Consider the following 16,593-nt stretch of genomic DNA (forward strand, 5'->3'; position numbering starts at 1 on the left):
GGCTTTTTTTAGCCCAGCTGATGGAAATAGGGGAAAAAACAGAGTGCTTCCCAGCGGACAGGCTGGAAGAGCACCCAGGAGCCCAAAAGCTTGAGGATGCATCGCCTGGCTAAAAGCCCGGAGGGTTGGGGGCCACTTGGCAGAGCCTCCCACCACCCAGGATAGAGGATTTTGGTGCCTGTATGTCATCCCCTTCCCAGCCCCCTGCTGCTGCCATGGTCCCCATGGGTTTGGCTGCAAGCCCTGGGAAATGAGACCTTTCCCAGGAAAGGCCCTTTCCAATGGGAAAAACCCCTGAGCCTTTCCAGATGGGTGTAGCCAGCTGCTTCAGGGGAAGTGGGAGCACCCATCAGCCGTGGGAAACTCTCCCTTCCCCGCATCTCGGCAGGGAGCGATGAGGCCATATAAACCCATCAGCACATCCTGGGCTGGGAGCTGCCGTGAGGAGAAGCCAGGTAGGACGTTGGATGGGTTTGTTATGGTGCGAGAGGTGCAGGGGGAGCTGTGTGCAGCTTTTGGTGCTGGCATTGGATGCTGCTGTGCGTGGGGTTTGCTGTGGGAGGATACACCTGCGTCTGGGAAGCCGGGGGCTCTGCACTGAGGGGGGGTGCTGGTACCCCAGCCAGCAGGGTAAAGTGGAGACTCTGCACTTGATGGGCTACAATTTGCCCCGGCTGATGGATGTTTTTATCTGCCCTAAGGACACACGCTGTCCTTTACGTGTGTAGACCGCTCTTGCAACCTGGGGAAGGATGTTAAAGCCTAGCTTTCCTTTGTTTTCCCAACATTCCCCCCATTATTTCCATTAATGCTTAATAGTTAAGCATTAATGTCACTCAAGCAGAAACTGTGCAGGTTTGGACTGTGGGCCTTCCCCAGAGAAGCTGATATTAAACCCTTGTCACTAAATGCTTGTAAAAGGGGAAGCGCGGGAAGCACAGGGATGAATCCCTGGGGCAAAGCCCCTGCGGTTGGGCATCCTGTCCTGGGTGTGTGACACCAGCACCCAAGCCAGCACAAAGCCCCAGCCCATTTCCACCCTGAGGCACAGCAGAAACCTGGAGGCAACTGGAGCAGAACATCCACGCGTGGGGTCCTGCATCTGGCATTCCTGTTACCACTAACGAAGATGTCCTTCCTCCACAGGTGATTCCCTGGCCCTTCACTGAAACGCAAGGAGCAGAAGAGTTTTTTCAAGCAGCATAAATGAAAAAAGGCCCATTTTTCCGCAGGGCAGCATTCCCTGCTGGGCTGGCCGGCGGCACTGGAGGAGGCAGCAGCGGGTGAGTCAGTGGGAGCAGGGCTGTCCTGCTGGGAGAAGGGACCAAGGAGGGGGTTGGGTTCTTTTTCCCCTCCTGTTTTGGTCATCGCTTAATGGTGGGAAATCGGTGACATTTGTGCCCTTGCAGCCAGCACTTCTGTTTTTTTTTCTAATCTATTCCCATGAAAACATACCCAGCTCTGATATTTTCTCTCCTCATCACAGGCGCTTGCTCCGGAGGGTGTGGGGAAGCAGCCGTGGGTCGGGTGAGTGTCTCCGTGGGACAGGCAGCACAGCTTTGGGATGGGTGGTTTGGGGTTCCCGGCGCATCCCGCAAGGCGTCGAGCTGGGAGAACCACCTGGGTGGGGAAAGCACTCACACAGGAGCTCCTTACCTTCAAAGCCCTGAGTGCCTGGGGGGGTCCCTCTGAGAGCTTCGGTGGCTTGTCTCGTCTGCTGGAAACCTGTGTTTTTTCGAGGCTGTGCAGTTCCAGTAAATGAAAGCGGGGCTGCTGTATCGCAGCCACGTGATAAGGGTTTTTGGTAACTTGGCGCGCGCTTGATGAAGAAGAAAGGAAAAACCCCACGGAGTGGCAGGAGGTGTTGCGCCTCACGTGGGCTTGCCGGCCAAAAATGAGTCAGCAGCGAGCACGGCTGCTGCAAGAGAGGGGAGAGCTGCGCCCTGGGATACTCTCCCCTTTCTTGCTGCCATCCCTCCTGCTGCTGGCGGTGCTGGTGCCGGTGGTACTGGTGGTTCTGGTGGTGCTGCGCAGGGCCATGCAGGGATGCAGCATTTTACCTGGGGAATCAGCTTTCGCCTCTGCCTCCCTCTCCCCTTCCTCCTGTGGAGAAGCAACCTCAGGCTGAAGGCATCTGCATCGATGCGAGTGAGGGTGCCCTTCCCCATGGACTTAGGGTAGCGCCAGTTTTCCCTCGCTGGGAAGCAACTGGGTGTCCCCGTGCCTGCATGGCAGAGGAAGAAAAATTATTTTTGAACCCAGGCGCATGTTAATCACAGCATCCTTAAAACAACCACAAAACCCACTTTTAAGCCTGAGCGCGTGGTTGCGTTGTGCTGACAAAAGGGGTTAATGGTGTCTGCAGGACTAAAGCGGTATGTCTGGCTCTCAGGGGTGGCAGGGGTGGCAGTGGGGTAAGGGCTCCGGCGGGGGTCTCCATTGCCCGAGTTGTGTTGCAGCCCCAGGGCTGGGTGCAGGTTGGTGATGCCAGGTTTCCAAACCCAACATTCCCTGGGAATTTCAGCTCACAGAGAATTAAAAGAAAAAAAAAAAAAAAAAGCAAGCTCTGAAGTAGAGCAAAGCTGAGGCTGAGGTTTTTTTAATTCCTGGGTTTCCCGTGAGGCTGTAGTGGAGGCTCCTGGAGGAGCTGTGGGATGAGGGCTGTGCCTGGGTCTGGGCAGAAAAAAGCATGGTCATGGGCAAGGTGGAGAAACAGGAACTGTTCCTTTGTGAGAACTTACAGGAAAATGGGTTTGAAGAACTGAGATGAGCTGAAGGATTAAACCCAGGTGGGGTATCGAGTCTTGAGAGGAAGACATGGGTAGCCCCAACCGTGACTGCCTCCCTGGCCGTTCCAAGCAAACCTGAGGGACTCAGGGCCACATCCAGCCCCAGTCTGGATACCTCCAGGGATGCCAAGTCCATATTTTCCATGGCTGGGTTTATGTTGCCATTCCCAGTGCCGGGTGACAGCTTGCCCTGCTCCCCTCTCGTCTGGGGTTGTAAGCCACGAGTAAAGGCATCAGCATCACTTTGACTCGCCATGCCAGAGAGCGTTGCCAGGAGCTGCGCGGGGATGCGGGGAGCTGATTCTGGCTGGAAACCTCCTGCCTGCGCCATTGGGCATTCCTGGGATGTGCCATGGTCCCACCCTGCACCCTCGGGATGGCAGCTGCCTGTTCCTTCCCCTCCCCCGCCCCCCCCCCCCCCCCAACTCTTCACCCCACGGCCGGCGGCGGAGGAAAGGGCTCGTACCGCGCCGTTCGTCGCGCCTCGAAACCGAAACCGGTGCTGGCCGTAGGTGGGGGTTTCTCTCCGAGCATCAGCGCGGCTCCAGCCCGGCCCCCGCCGCCGCGCTGCCCGCGGCCCTGCCCGCACGGAGGGGACCGGCAGGGACCCCCCGCGCTCCCCCCGCCGCGCTGCCTCCCGGGGTGGCTCCGGCTGGGAAGGGGCACAGAGTGTGGCTTTCCAGAAATTTGGGGCCTTTCAGATTTTAAAGGGTTATGGGGTTTTTTTGTTTGTGTTTTTTTTTGTTGTTGTTGTTGTTTTTTGTTTGTTTGTTTTTAAAAAAAAAAAAAAAAGAAATATTTGCGGTTTGCTGTAAGCCCCAGCAGGACAGCACAGGCCCCCCCTGCGCTCGCTGGGCTCCCCAGCTGCAGGCACAGACAGGCAGGTCTTTTCCCCGACTGTTGCACTGCTTTGAGTGATCCCTAAATCCCCCCCTCTAGAAAATTTTCTGTATTTTATGCCATATTTTCAAAACCCACAATTATCAACCACATACGTGACAGATTTGATGCTCTGCTATCTAGGGACATCAGGGTACTCATTTTTAGATGTGCTAAATAACATCTGTAGAAATGACAGTCACCACGGCCGGCAGTGGGCAGCTGACATCCCCTCTCGTTTGCATTAGGAATTTGGTCACTAGAAAAATCAGGACATCCAAGTCACACCGGCTTGTGTGAAAAGTGTGGGTCCCAGCTAAACTAAACTCCTTGAGCAGACTTTATCTTCAGCAACGGGAGAAACTGTTGTTTGCAAGCAGGGGTGGGGGCTTTCAGAGATTCCTTGTAAAGCAAAGCAGAAATATGCTGGGGTATTTTTTTTTTGCTGCTAGCAGGTTTAGGCAGGGGGAAGCAGTGCACTTTCCCACGCTGGCTGTGCCACAGCACTCCCCTTTCACTCCTCCCACATGGAAAGGAATTCCCAAAGCATCACAGCAAGTCATTCCCAAAGCACATCGGTGGCAGAGGTTTGCAAAACCCCCAAAGCACTCTTCTTCTTTTCATTATCAGTCATAAAACAAAATAAGGCACACGATGTATATGATTCGGCAAAGCCCGTCCGGCTCTGGCTGCTCATTCTCCTGTGAGCCAGAGATGGGTCCTGTGCCCATCATCCCAAAATGGGGAAAGACATTGGAACTCACAGCATCAAATCTGTTTTTTCCTGCAGGAGATTTATTGATCTTTTATGAATTTACACAGGCTGTGAAACCTGTTTGAAATGGTGCACTCTACTGGGTTATTCCCTTCATTTTCTGATAGATATGTAGATTATTCCCTTTATTTTTTGATATGTACGGTCTGATAGAAGTATTTTCTAATGCATATATTTTCTGATATATACATTTTTAAATCATATGGGAATGCAGTGAATGTTCTTTGGATGCATTTTCCTGGTTCACTTCACTTGTCACCAGACTGCCAGATTTTACATATTTTTTTCCCCTCATTAGTTTTGATTATACACAGCTACTCTGTTTCCTTCTGACAAAAGTCTTGAAATAAGGGACTTTGGGCAGCACGTTGATGTGCTGGAAAAAACGTGCAGAAGCAGCTTAGATTTAAGAAGGTTTCAATTATTCCTGTTTAAAGTTGTGCTTCATCAGCCCTGGCTTCTGTTGCAACCTCTGCTCCAAATACTGTCATTAATTAAAACAACTAGGCGTTTTTCATGTGCGGAGGTAGCATATATCCTTATAAATAGATGTATAAATTAAGCCAGTTGGGGTTGCAATTTAAAAATATATATGTATATTATTTCGAAAACAGAAAAAAAAAAAAAAAAAAGAGGGGGACGGACCCAGTTTGGATTTATTTGGTGGGGTTTGGGGTCTGTTTTTTTGAAGAACTCCGCTTTCCAGCACGTTCTGCGCGGGGCAGTTCCCGCCGAGGGCTGCAGGGGGGGTTAGTTATAAGGAAATGGCCCGGCCCCCGGCTCCGCGCTGCTGCGCCCCAGCAGCTCCCCTGCGCAGCGGCGTCCCCGCCAGCCGCCCTCCAGTACCTTCAACAGCCTCAATATTTTCACCATTTACAACATCTGGAATATTTTTCAAATATTTTCAACATTTTCAACGTCTTTAATATTCTCAGTGTTTTCCTTATTTTCCCACTGCAGTGGCAGGAAGGAGCCACCCCAGCTGGTGCCGGGCTGGGTTGACCCTCAGCTTCACCACTGTTAAAATAGGAGTAAGAATAGGCATAAAATGGGGAAACAGGAGGGCCAGACATGTCCATCTGAGCAGCCAGCAGTACTACACATCGCCCACCCCGATGCAATCCCATTCCATGTGCGCCAAAGGACCGCTCCTCTAATTCGGAGCTTTGCACTGATTTCACTCTTACTCATTAGCGGCCACCTCTCTGTGCCCACGGTGCCAAGGCTTTGGCTTCGACATGTCATCAGGGTTGGGCGGCTGCTGGAGGCAGGTGGAGTGAGGTTTGGTGCCGTGCCGGTGCTCTCACGGGCAGCCTTCTGTGCCTCCTGGTGGAGACACGCCGGCTTCTAGTCCTGCTGTTCCTCAAGCCCCGGTGCTTTTGAAAGCCCTGCGAGAGAGGGGGGGGACAGGGTGTCACCAGCTTGCTTGGCACCCTGGTGATATGAAGTGGGTGCTTTCAAGGTAGCTGCCATCTGTCCTTCCTACGCGGAGGAGTATTTTCTGCACTTGAGCTTTTTTGTTACCAGAGTCAAGCTGATGGCTCAGGACTCCTTGGGTCCAAATTCCCATCTGGTCTCCCAAAGTACTTGCCCCTCCTTTGCCGCTGCATCCTTCTGGGGCTGCCTGGGAGGTTGGTCTCTCTCTTGATGCCCTGAATAAAAGCCCGTTATTAAGTGTGGGTGCCCAAGGGGTCACCAGCACTGCTGGCTTTTGCCGGGATGGGGGATGTGGAAGTGGAAACGGGGGCTGTGTGAGCTGCGCTGTCGCTACACACTGAAGTCATGCTCCGCTGGGAAAGGCAGTGGCAACACGGCTTAGGGGTGAAACCAGGAGGCTGAAGGCTCAGCACCTGCTTGAGGCAGAGGGTTTGGGCGGCTTGCTGCAAGGTTTTCCTGCTGGCAAGGATGTTATCCTGCAATAATAATAAATATGGGTGGAAAGAGGCCAGTGAGCCCTGTTCCCCAGCTGACAGACGTGATTTGTAGCTTCCAGCAGCTAAGCTGGCGCAGCAGAAGTGCTGAGCAAGTCCTTTTTCACAGGATCTGAAGCAAGGGAGTGCTCAAGCCCAGAACGGACACTGGGGGCTTTGGGGAGGATGACCTTTCTGGGCCCACCATCAGCTCTCCTCGGGGCTGAAGGCAGCCCCTGTGCTGGGAATCCCAGTTCAAGAAGGACAGGGAACTGCTGGAGAGGGTACAGCAGAGGACCACAAAGATGATGAGAGGCCTGGAGCATCTTCCTTACGAGGAAAGGCTGAGGGACTTGGGTCTTTTTAGTCCAGAGAAGAGAAGACTGAGGGGGGATCTGATCAACACCTATAAATACTTAAAGGGTGGGTGTCAGGAGGATGGGGCCAGTCTTTTTTCAGTGGTGCCCAGGGACAGGACAAGAGGAAATGGGCACAAACCTGAACATAAGAAGTTCCACCTAAACATGAGGAGGAACTTCTTTACTTTGAGGGTGGCAGAGCACTGGAAGAGGCTGCCCAGGGAGGTGGTGGAGTCTCCTTCTCTGGAGACATTCAAAGCCCGCCTGGACACGTTCCTGTGCAACCTGCTCTGGGTGGACCTGCTTTGGCAGGGGGTTGGAGGAGAAGATCTCTAGAGGTCCCTTCCAACCCCATATCATTCTGTGATTCTGTGAGTCGCCCTGCTCCCCTTTGCACTACAAGATGGGGAAGTGACCAGGGTTTGGGGAGCAGGGCCCAGTGTGACAATGCTCTATAATGGGCTGTGGTTTGACCCCAAGTGGGAGGGTTTAGCCTGATATACCATTTATTTGCATAGCCGTGTTTGAAATTAGTGTTTTGGGCCAGTTTCCCTGGGCTCAGCATCCCAAATGCCCACCAGAGCCAAGTCACCGCTTGGCTGTGCCCACCAAGGCAGAGGTCTCGGCAGAGACAGCAGCACTGGGGTCCCTCACCCCCTGCTCCAAAGTTCCCCCAAAGGGCCTGGTCCTGGCGGGTCCTGGGAGCATCGTTGCCCCTTCTGAAAAGCTCTTGCATGGGCAGTCTGGGATGGAGCGCACTTCCCAGCACTGAGACAGGATGCAGGAGGGACGCTGGGGGTGCAGGATGGATGCTGGGGGTGTGAGAGGGATTAGAGGGGATGCAGGAGGGATGTTGGGGGTGCGGGAGGGATGCCGGGGTACAGAAGGGATATTGGCAGTGTGGGAGGGATGCCGGCAGTGCAGGATGGATGCTGGGGGTGCGGGAGGGATGCTGAGGGTGTGGGAGAGACGTTGAGGATGGGGGAGGGATGCCGGGGGTGTAGGAGAGATGCTGGGGGTGCAGGAGGGATGCCAGTGGTGCAGGAGGGATGCCAGTGGTGTGGGAGGGATGCCAGTGGTGCAGGAGGGATGCCAAGGGTGCGGGAGGGATGCCAGTGGTGTGAGAAGGATGCCGAGGGTGTGGGAGGGATGCTGGTGGTGCAGGAGCAATGCCGAGGGTGCGGGATGCTGCTGAGCACAAAGCTGTGGCTGCATGTCTGGAGGGTTTTGGCACGGCAGGCTCTTGGAGATGCTGCTCGACGCAAGGGTTTTAAAGCTGCCTTTGTATTTCCTTGCCCTCGGTGCTGTTTGTGAGGGCTCGCCGGCACTGCTGCCCTACGTCAGGTGTTTGCTGGGACACAGGGAGCCCCAAGCGCCTGCTTGGCGGGCAGCCCATGCCAGCAGACGGTGAGGCGCGCCGGGCGCGTGCTGCTGCAGGGACCCACTCTGCCAAATTGTGCGCTAATGGCGTATTTTCACCGCCTGTGAGCTAGAGATGTCGAGCGATCTCAGAATGACTCAGAAAAGAGGGATTAGGCTTGCTGAAAGAAACCGCTGGGCTGTACAGCCAGGGCAGGGTGCTTGCCGGTGGCTCCCCACGATTCACGGGCCAGTCGGCAGCCGGCGCATCCCTGTGGTTGCCTTGCCGGGAACGGGCAACACCTTCTCACCCTCCTTTTTTTTTTTTTTTCGGTGCTTGCAAGCAAATACTTGTGTTGCAAACAAACACAAACCTTGCAAACAAATACAGTATCACAAATCAATACAAACCTTACGAACAAATGCAAGCCTTGTAAATAAATGCAAGTACACTTGTATTTGATGTGTACCTTTGTGGGGCTGAGCAAATGAGGAAAGCACCATGGCTGGCAGCAGGAGAGCTGCCAAAAAACACAGCTTTGGGCTGGTTTGGGGGGGGGTGTGTTTTTTCTTCAGCTGTGCCCGGCTTTTTGTGCTGGAATGTAAGGGAATGGCTGCAGCTCCGTTATCTTATGCATGCCTGGGAGTTAATTCCTTGCTCCTCCTGATGGCCTCTGTTTGTCCCATCTGACAAGTGATGAAGAATGTGACAGTAAAAAGCCTTTCTAAATTTAAGCCAGGCCTGAGGAGGAGCTTTGGCTCCCATGTGGGGCTCAGCGTGGGTAACACGTGAGGCTGCCACACTCGGCGAGCCTCGCTTAAATGTCAGGGACCTCACAAACACCACGAGCACCTTCTCTCACCATCCCCAAATGTTTTTTTTTAAAATATATATTTTTATGTAAATACATTCTTGTCAAACCACAAGCTGTTTCTCAGTTTTGTTTTCAGTGAGCTTTGATGAAAAGATTGGCATCGCCCGGCTCAGGCGGCGATGAGAATCTGAGCCAGGCAATGAGGCAGGGATGCTGGGAGCGTGCAGGCTGGATGCAGCACAAAAGGGAATCAGTGCTCCCTCCCAGCCATCCTGCTGGAGCAGGGATGGGATTTCCCTTGGGACCCCTCCTTCCTGGGGGTCAGGGCACAGAAAACTCCCATTTTCTACTCTCTAGGCTTAAGTTTCGCCCAGCAGATTGCGGTGACCAGCCCCCAAAATTCCTCCTGGGGCTCATTTATTAATATTTTTTTTCAGATTAATTCTCAGAGAGGCAAATTGCCAAACCTGCCTGAAAGTCCCCATATGATTTTCCAGGTGGGTTTCATTTTCAAGCCAGCTGTTACCGTTTTACTGGCTTCGGGTAAAACCCATCTCTCACCCAGGTAGGAGGTGATCCCCCCCAAACAAACGGAGCATCATTTGAAAAATTATGATGGAGCAAAATCAGCTCAGCCACAAATTCATTTTTCCCCGTCTTCTTTTGTCTGGTTGCCCAAAGGATGTTCAAACAGCAGAAAAACCTGGGTGTTTGCAGAGGGGGAGCCTGCAGCCCACGGCTGCCTAGAAATGCTGTTAAATTAGTGGCTGCAATTGTCCAATATTCGGTTTTCTTCCCATGTGGTAAATGGTCTAGTAAAAACCTGGTGTGTAGCCCAATTTCAGGGCACTCTCTGTGTTTCACTCTTTCCACATGAGTCAAACTAAAATGATTTTTTTTTCTCAATCTTACAAGTGGGGTTTATGCTCCCCTTTGCTGAGCGGCAAATATTACTGCAACCGGTGGGGTGTTTAATCACACCGCAGAGAAATGGATGAGTCAAAATATGAATTTATCGAACCCTACCTATTTTAGCTGCTTTTTGACTCTGGTTTTAAAACGATGACGTGGAGAGGGGGAGCATTTGACTTGAACAGCAGTGGGACAAAAATAGTGAAGTGGAAATTCACCTTCAGCTTGAGATCCAGCCCTCCACGGGCGAGATTTTTGAATTAAATATCTTGATAAGTGATTCTTTGCCTGGCTGATGCTATTTCAGCCTGGCATGCCCGGGTCCATCCCCTGCCTGGAGGGTGAAGGTGTGGGAAGGGAGCAGCGGCTGCAGAGGATTACTGGGGTGCAGCGTGGGTTTTTTTGGGGTGTTTTTGGTCATTATTTCTTGGCGCTTAATAGAGGAAGAATAAGTTTCAAACAAAGCGTGTTTTGTTTTGTCACAGGAAGTGGAGAGAGCATTGGGAGAGCCCTGAGAGACTGACTTTAAAATATATATATACATATATTCTGGCTGAAAAAATACAATGTATTTGTGCCTGGTGTAAAAAGGGGGCAAATTTGGACGGGGGGGAGTGGAGCAATGGGACCTCCCTTCCCAAGCATCCTGGGGGAACCGGAGGCTCGGGGCTGCGGAGGTCCAGCGAAGGAAGGCAGCCCTTCCTGGGGGGGCAGCAGGCAACCGTGCCTCGCTTTGGGGAGGCCAAAATTGTGGCCAGCTCCCGGCAAGGGGCGAGCTCCCCTTCGGCACCTCTGTTTTGGGAAACCGTTTAAGCTTTTTTTCGGGCAGGGCTTGGGCTCCGGCGCTGACGGCAGCGGCAGCCTCAGGAAAAGGAGCTGGGTTTCACAATGTCTCATTCCTCCCCCAGCCGGGCTGCCCTGCCGGGTATGCTAATTCTTTGAAAAACCCCAAAATTGGTTATTTCAAAGCCAGGGGTTCACCAGGGATGCAGCGCATCACTTCTCTTCTCCAGGCTGCCGGGAGAGCATTGCGCTGCCCCGGTCACAAACCCTGCCAAACGGGGTTGGGTTGGCTCACAGCTGTGAGCCTTTCCTTTCAGTTTAACCACCCCCCAAAAAAATGCCAAATTTTAGCCCCCCCATCTCTGTATGGGCTGGCTGTGGCCGAAAGCGGCTCCCACACTCCAGCTTTGCTCGCCGAGTCCATCGGACACTTGAATGACTTTCATTTTATTTTTTTAAAATGCCTTCATCCTGTGGTATTAATTTGCTTTTTTGGTTTCGCTATTAATATCAAATAGGTGCTAGATTGGCTGCGTTCGTTTTCGGTGGTGAATAACAGCTCAACTGATTTAATCCACACCGTGCTTAGAAAAGGAGGGCTCAGCTGGGATAGCTTCGTGCCGATGGCTGGGAAAATACGGTGGAAAATGCTGTTTGGGATGGGGAAGAAATCCAACGGGTTACATAGGAATGAGTTTGGCTTCTCCTGGGATGGGAAAATGCAAATAATTCAAATTAAAGTGAGGATACTCAGGCAGGGCAGAGGGGTGGGCTGGGGCTGGCTTGGCGCTACCCATCAGTGCCCTGGGGCTCGTCCCTGTCTTCAGAACAAAAATTTGGCCAAATGATCATTTTGGGGTTAAATCTGCCCTTTTTCTCGTTGTGCTGTGGCTTTTCTCTGCCTGTATTCGAGGCTGTACCGTCGCTGAAAGGTTGCAAACAGTTTTGGGAACAAGATGTCTGCCTAAAGCATGACAGAATTGGCCACAAATTGCAGATGAGACTGATAACAAAAGCCAACAACATAAAATATGTAGAAAAACAACACGTTAAAGGCTACAAGACCACTGAAGGGCTTTTTGGTGTGTCTTTCAAGCAGTTCTCTCGTGATGGAAGTGAAAACACATGAAAAGAGAAATGCCTTTTTTTTCTCTCTTAAATCAGATGCTCCCTCCCCAAACGGTGGCCGAAGGTGGTGGCCGGGCTGGGCAGCGCTGCCAGCACATCCTGGGTCCAGGCAGCCCCTGCCCGGACCTGCCCCGGCTGGCTGCACCGTCACCCCTAAGCCCTATGACTCTTAAATCTTCATTTTTTTGCAGCCAATGAGAGCAATTGAATGGTTTGTCGGTTTTTTAACCTTAAATATATTTCACATGCAGTACACCAGTAGAACGGTGGGGTTTTTTTTCCCTCAAAGCAAAGGGGAAAACAACCTGCAGCTACCTGCCGGGGGCTGGGGGGGAATTCTTTGTTTGAATAAATCAGGTTTAGCTCAGAAATTAGGATGAGGTTTTTGTTTTTGTTCTACTTATTTAATCTTTGTTTTTATAAATAAATACAAATAACTCAAACTGAAACTCGATGGCTTTGGTGATAATAAAAGAGCAGCCCTGGGGAAATTTTCTTCATTAACATGTTCTTTCACAGCCCACACTCAGGGTTTCGGTAGGAAAACTGCTTAACCTTTTCAGCAGCAGAAGCAAACGTTTTTGAAGTCCAGGCACGCTAAAACCCGGGGTTCACATCGCGAATCTTGTTGCGCATCACCAGGCTTTACCTTTAATTTAGGGGTCACCAGTAGAGAATTATCTCATCCCCCAGCAGCAGAGGATCCTCCTGCCCTTCCTCCCCTCAATTCTCCCCTTTTCCCTATGTTAGGAGGGAAAACTTAAAAAAAAAAAAAAGCCAGAAAATATTAAAAAAACCCCTGACTCCTTCTTTTGTTGTTGTTTTTTTGGTTCTGTGGGGCAGCTCTGTGCTCTACCAGCTCTTTTACAACATACCAGTTTTTAGTATTTGCAGCTCACTTCCTGTATGAGGTTAGTTTGTTTATCATAAAAAACCTATTTTTAAACTCATTTCTGCCAATAAGTAATTTGAATGTTAATGTCAGGTGCTCGTGGCTGTCCCCCCCTCCCTGGCTGACGGGAGGGCTCTGCTGCCACTGCTGGCCCTGGGAGAGAGGGGTGCTGGCATGTTGTGCCCACCAGCACACACTGAGGTCTGGGGGACCCAGCACCTTCACGTCTCCTCCTCTGATGCTCAGGGGGTTTAACTGTGTGTTTCAGAAAAAAAAAAAAAAAAAATTAGAAAAATCCTATATATTTTTAACATGGGGCTGTGTACAGCCATCCCATGGTGTGGGGATGTGCCGGGACGCAGCAAGGCAGAGCTGCAGCTCTCATGGCCCTTTCCCTTCGCTCTTGCTCCTAAACTCTTCACTTCCTTCCTCGCCTGCCATCCTCCAGCCTGCGCCATTACAGAGATGCCAATTAGAGCCAATTAGCACCGGAGCCATGTGCCAGCATGAGCAGCGGCGAGGATGCTCAGGGAAGCTGTGGTTTGCTGCCGTGTGCGTCCCTTCCCTTAGGGAATGGCTATCATGCCATCTTCCAACTTTATTTCCCCTAATTAATATCCAAGATAATTATGTCTTTGTAAAAAAATATCTTTTACTTGATGTACGATGTCCACGATCGCACCGAGATGAAGCATGTTTTAATTAGCAGCAGGCTGGGAAGTGAAGGCTTCCCACTCGCCCTTCTGGGAAAATTAATGTACGAGCCTGTCAAATGGCTGGCAAAGAGAAATTCATCAAATGAGGGAAGAAAAGGCCCTGTATCCCCACTAGGGTCCCTGCTCTTATCCAGCCCCAGCCCCAATGAGCCATGCAAAGCCAAGCAAGACATTGCTGCAATATCTGAGGCCTTCTTGGCTCCATAGGACAAGCCTTTGTAGGTACAGTGGTGTCCCCGGCAGGAAGAACCCATGAGTCCTGCTGTTACAGAATAGCTTGAGCATTGTAGGTCTTAATTTTAAAAATCCACAGAAATGACCCAGAATAGGTTTGGGATGCGTGGGAAGGGCAGTGGAGGGTGGATAGTGGTAGTGGCTTGCAGGCATCTTGCAGAGGCCTCCCAGAGGGCAGCGGGAAGGTCCTCTTGGTCTTACCATCCTTGGGCTTGTTGTACACCATATAAATATATGCCCAGCCCCATTATAGCATCTGTAATGCCCCCTTTCTGCTTCTAGGGACCTCCCTGGCCATGCACCATGGCAGACTGTGCAACCCTGCCTGCAGCCAGCCATCTCTCATCCCCATCTACACTGAGTTTGACCAGAGGAGAGGTCGACCATCCTAGAACCTGCCAGAAACATGAGAAAACCCACTGGAAACAGTGAGCTTTGTTGCAGTATGAAAATCAGATGCAAAGTTCGGTGGGTATTTTTAGCTGTTTAAGGCTGAACAGGTGTTTGAAAGGTCAGATGCGAGTCATTGGAAGAAAAAAATAAATAGCAAGAGAGAGGGAGAGCACCTAGCAGTACGGCATTGTCACTCCCATGGCACTGGATGGCTGTGGTGCGGCAGCCGTTGGCTGTTCAGCTCTGCCAAAGATGGGCTGTTCAGCCTATGTCTGATGAGTGTTTTGGCTTGTGTGCCCCTGCCCCAGCAAGTGCAACATACTACATTGGCACCCAACCATGGACCTCATTGTTGACTGGTTGCTCATCATTCCTGAGGCAGGCAGGATTTAAGGGATGTGGGAACATCCTGGATTGGGTTGGAGCTGGTCTGGCTGGGCTGAGGTCTTGTTTGTCCTCAACAGTGTGTGCACAAGACGACAGTCACGAGTGAGGGGATGAGTGTAGAAAGGCTTCCTTCCATTGGCCATAGGCTCTGTGTCCGTGAGGCCTTTGGGTAGCTTTTTCATGAGCAAATTTATTACTTTTTTTCTTTTTCAAGGAATAAAGGAAGTTTGTCATCCTGAACACAAAATCACATGTGGTTTTAATTAGTTAGTAAAGTAAAAATTTAAGACCACAGAAAGAAAGGGCCTGTCTCCTGAGGAGGACCCAGATGATTTATCTTTGGTGGACCTGAGCCATGACCACCTTGGACTTGGCCATGGCCAACCTGGACAATGGCCAACCTGAACCTCACTATGGCCAACCTAGGCCATGGCCAACTTGAGCCATGATCACCTTTGCTCTTGGCCATGGCTGCCAGCCTGGGCCATGACCACCTTTGACTTGGCCATGGCCAACATAGACCTGGAGATGGCCAGGTGCCCAGAGGCGAGATCTCATCAGCACTCTGCACGGCTGCGTGTTGCCAGTGAGGCAGTGTTTCTCTTCCCTGTTGTCTCGCCAAGGTCACTGAGTTCATGCAGATGATGAGCTCCTTCCAACATGAGTCACAGCAAAGATAAATGAAGAGCATGAGACGTGACAATTTCCCTGCATGGGCCAGCGGGCTCCCAAATGCCAACGGGACCAAAATGCCGTGGGCAGAGGGGGGCCAGCAGATGCCAGAGACTTGGCTGGGCCAAGCCTTTTTTTTGAGTTAAAGAAGCCCCCAAAATAGCACCTGAAACCAATAAACTTCCCTTTCAGGAACTTCTGTAATTTGAAACACACACAAGAACAAAACAAAAAAAAAAATCCAGATTTTTTTTTTTTTTAAATTCGGGTTTGTTTTTAAATACATTTCATGTGGTGGGTGCGAGGAGCAATCAGCACAGTGGCACCGAGCGTGGGCTGCAGCTTCCTGGGGACTTCTCAATCCACTTTTTCCCCTATTTCTTCCTGCCTTTCAGCCTTTCCCGCTGACGCACAGTCCCACTGTGTTGCGTCACACAACCCAAACCCCAGCCGCCAGCTGATATTTCAGAAGAAAGCAGCTAAAAATATCCCCCTGCCCTGTCTGGTGCACAGGATGGGCAGGCAGCTCCTCACCTTTGAGCAAAAGAAAAACAAAACAAACAAACAAAAAAAAAATCAAACACTGAAGTCGCAACCACACTTAACAGCTTGGTTCATACCTGGGGCATCACTGCAGGCCTTTGAAATGGGAATTAAACGGGATGCCAGGCAAGAAGGGGGGAAACTAGCATCAGCCCAGGGATGCGGGCGCTCAGGTGTGATCATCTCATAAAATACAGGATGTTTCTGCAGGTCCAACCTTCCCCTTGCCACCCCATTTTTGGCATACAATGCTCTCCCTCCATCTATGACAACCATATTGATCCTCTTATTTTACTTATTAGCCTTTAAAACAGTTTATTGGGGTCTTCCAGAAGAAGCGCACGCACCCTGATCCAAGGGGAGCAACCCAAGCCATGCCTGTGTGCCTCAGCTGGCCCAGCCCCATCCCACGCTCACTCCTCCCACCCCCCTGCTTAATTTAGGGACCTCTCCCATCACCTCTTAACTGCTCCTTTTATGCCAAAAGCCGTATTGGAGCGATCTCGATCTCGCCAGAACATTTTCCAAACCACGGCTGATGTTATCTGCTGTTACCTGCAGTGAAAGAAAAGCAAGAGGAGTACGTGGGGGGGTAGGCAGGGTTGGAAGCATCCCCTCCCCCAGGCGCCTGGCCACCAGAGGGGTGCAGAAACCGGGGGGAGTGCCAAGGCAGAAGGAAGGTGGAATGGCAATTTTTACAAGGAGATTTTGATTCAACTTTAAAATAATAAAATACAAAATAATAACATAATAAAGTAAAAAAATAATAACACACAAATAATAAAACAAACCCCCCCATCGCTTCCCCAAACTTGCTTCAATACCTGTAAAAACCAAGTGGGGACAGAGAGCGCCCTGATGGCACAGGAGGGTGCCCCACAGTTGGGTTTAAGCCCGTTGATGCAGCCCCTGTCTGCAGAGCTCCATAAATATAGGAAAAAAACAACCAACCAAACCAACACCCCCCACCCCCCCAACCAAAACACTGCCAGCTGGGGTGGCAAGAGGTGCTGCTTTTGGGTTTGGAAACACTGGAGGCAACATTTC

At 51.3% G+C, this 16,593-nt stretch overlaps 1 long non-coding RNA gene across 2 annotated transcripts in view; it reads left to right on the forward strand.

Moving 5' to 3' along the window:
• The window catches only part of LOC141477663 (uncharacterized), a 24,967-nt gene continuing 8,374 nt past the window's right edge, over nucleotides 1-16,593 (forward strand). Inside the window, exons 1-4 of one of the 2 annotated variants that reach the window (XR_012463710.1) lie at nucleotides 346-455; nucleotides 1,147-1,283; nucleotides 1,487-1,527; nucleotides 13,834-14,019. This is a non-coding gene — a long non-coding RNA (uncharacterized lncRNA). Of the gene's footprint in view, nucleotides 456-1,146; nucleotides 1,284-1,486; nucleotides 1,528-13,833; nucleotides 14,020-16,593 lie in introns of both variants that reach the window. The other variant, XR_012463711.1, reaches the window with a different exon arrangement.

The sequence above is a fragment of the Numenius arquata genome, chromosome 2 (assembly GCF_964106895.1).
Source record: "Numenius arquata chromosome 2, bNumArq3.hap1.1, whole genome shotgun sequence".
In the NCBI taxonomy this organism is placed as follows: domain Eukaryota; kingdom Metazoa; phylum Chordata; class Aves; order Charadriiformes; family Scolopacidae; genus Numenius; species Numenius arquata.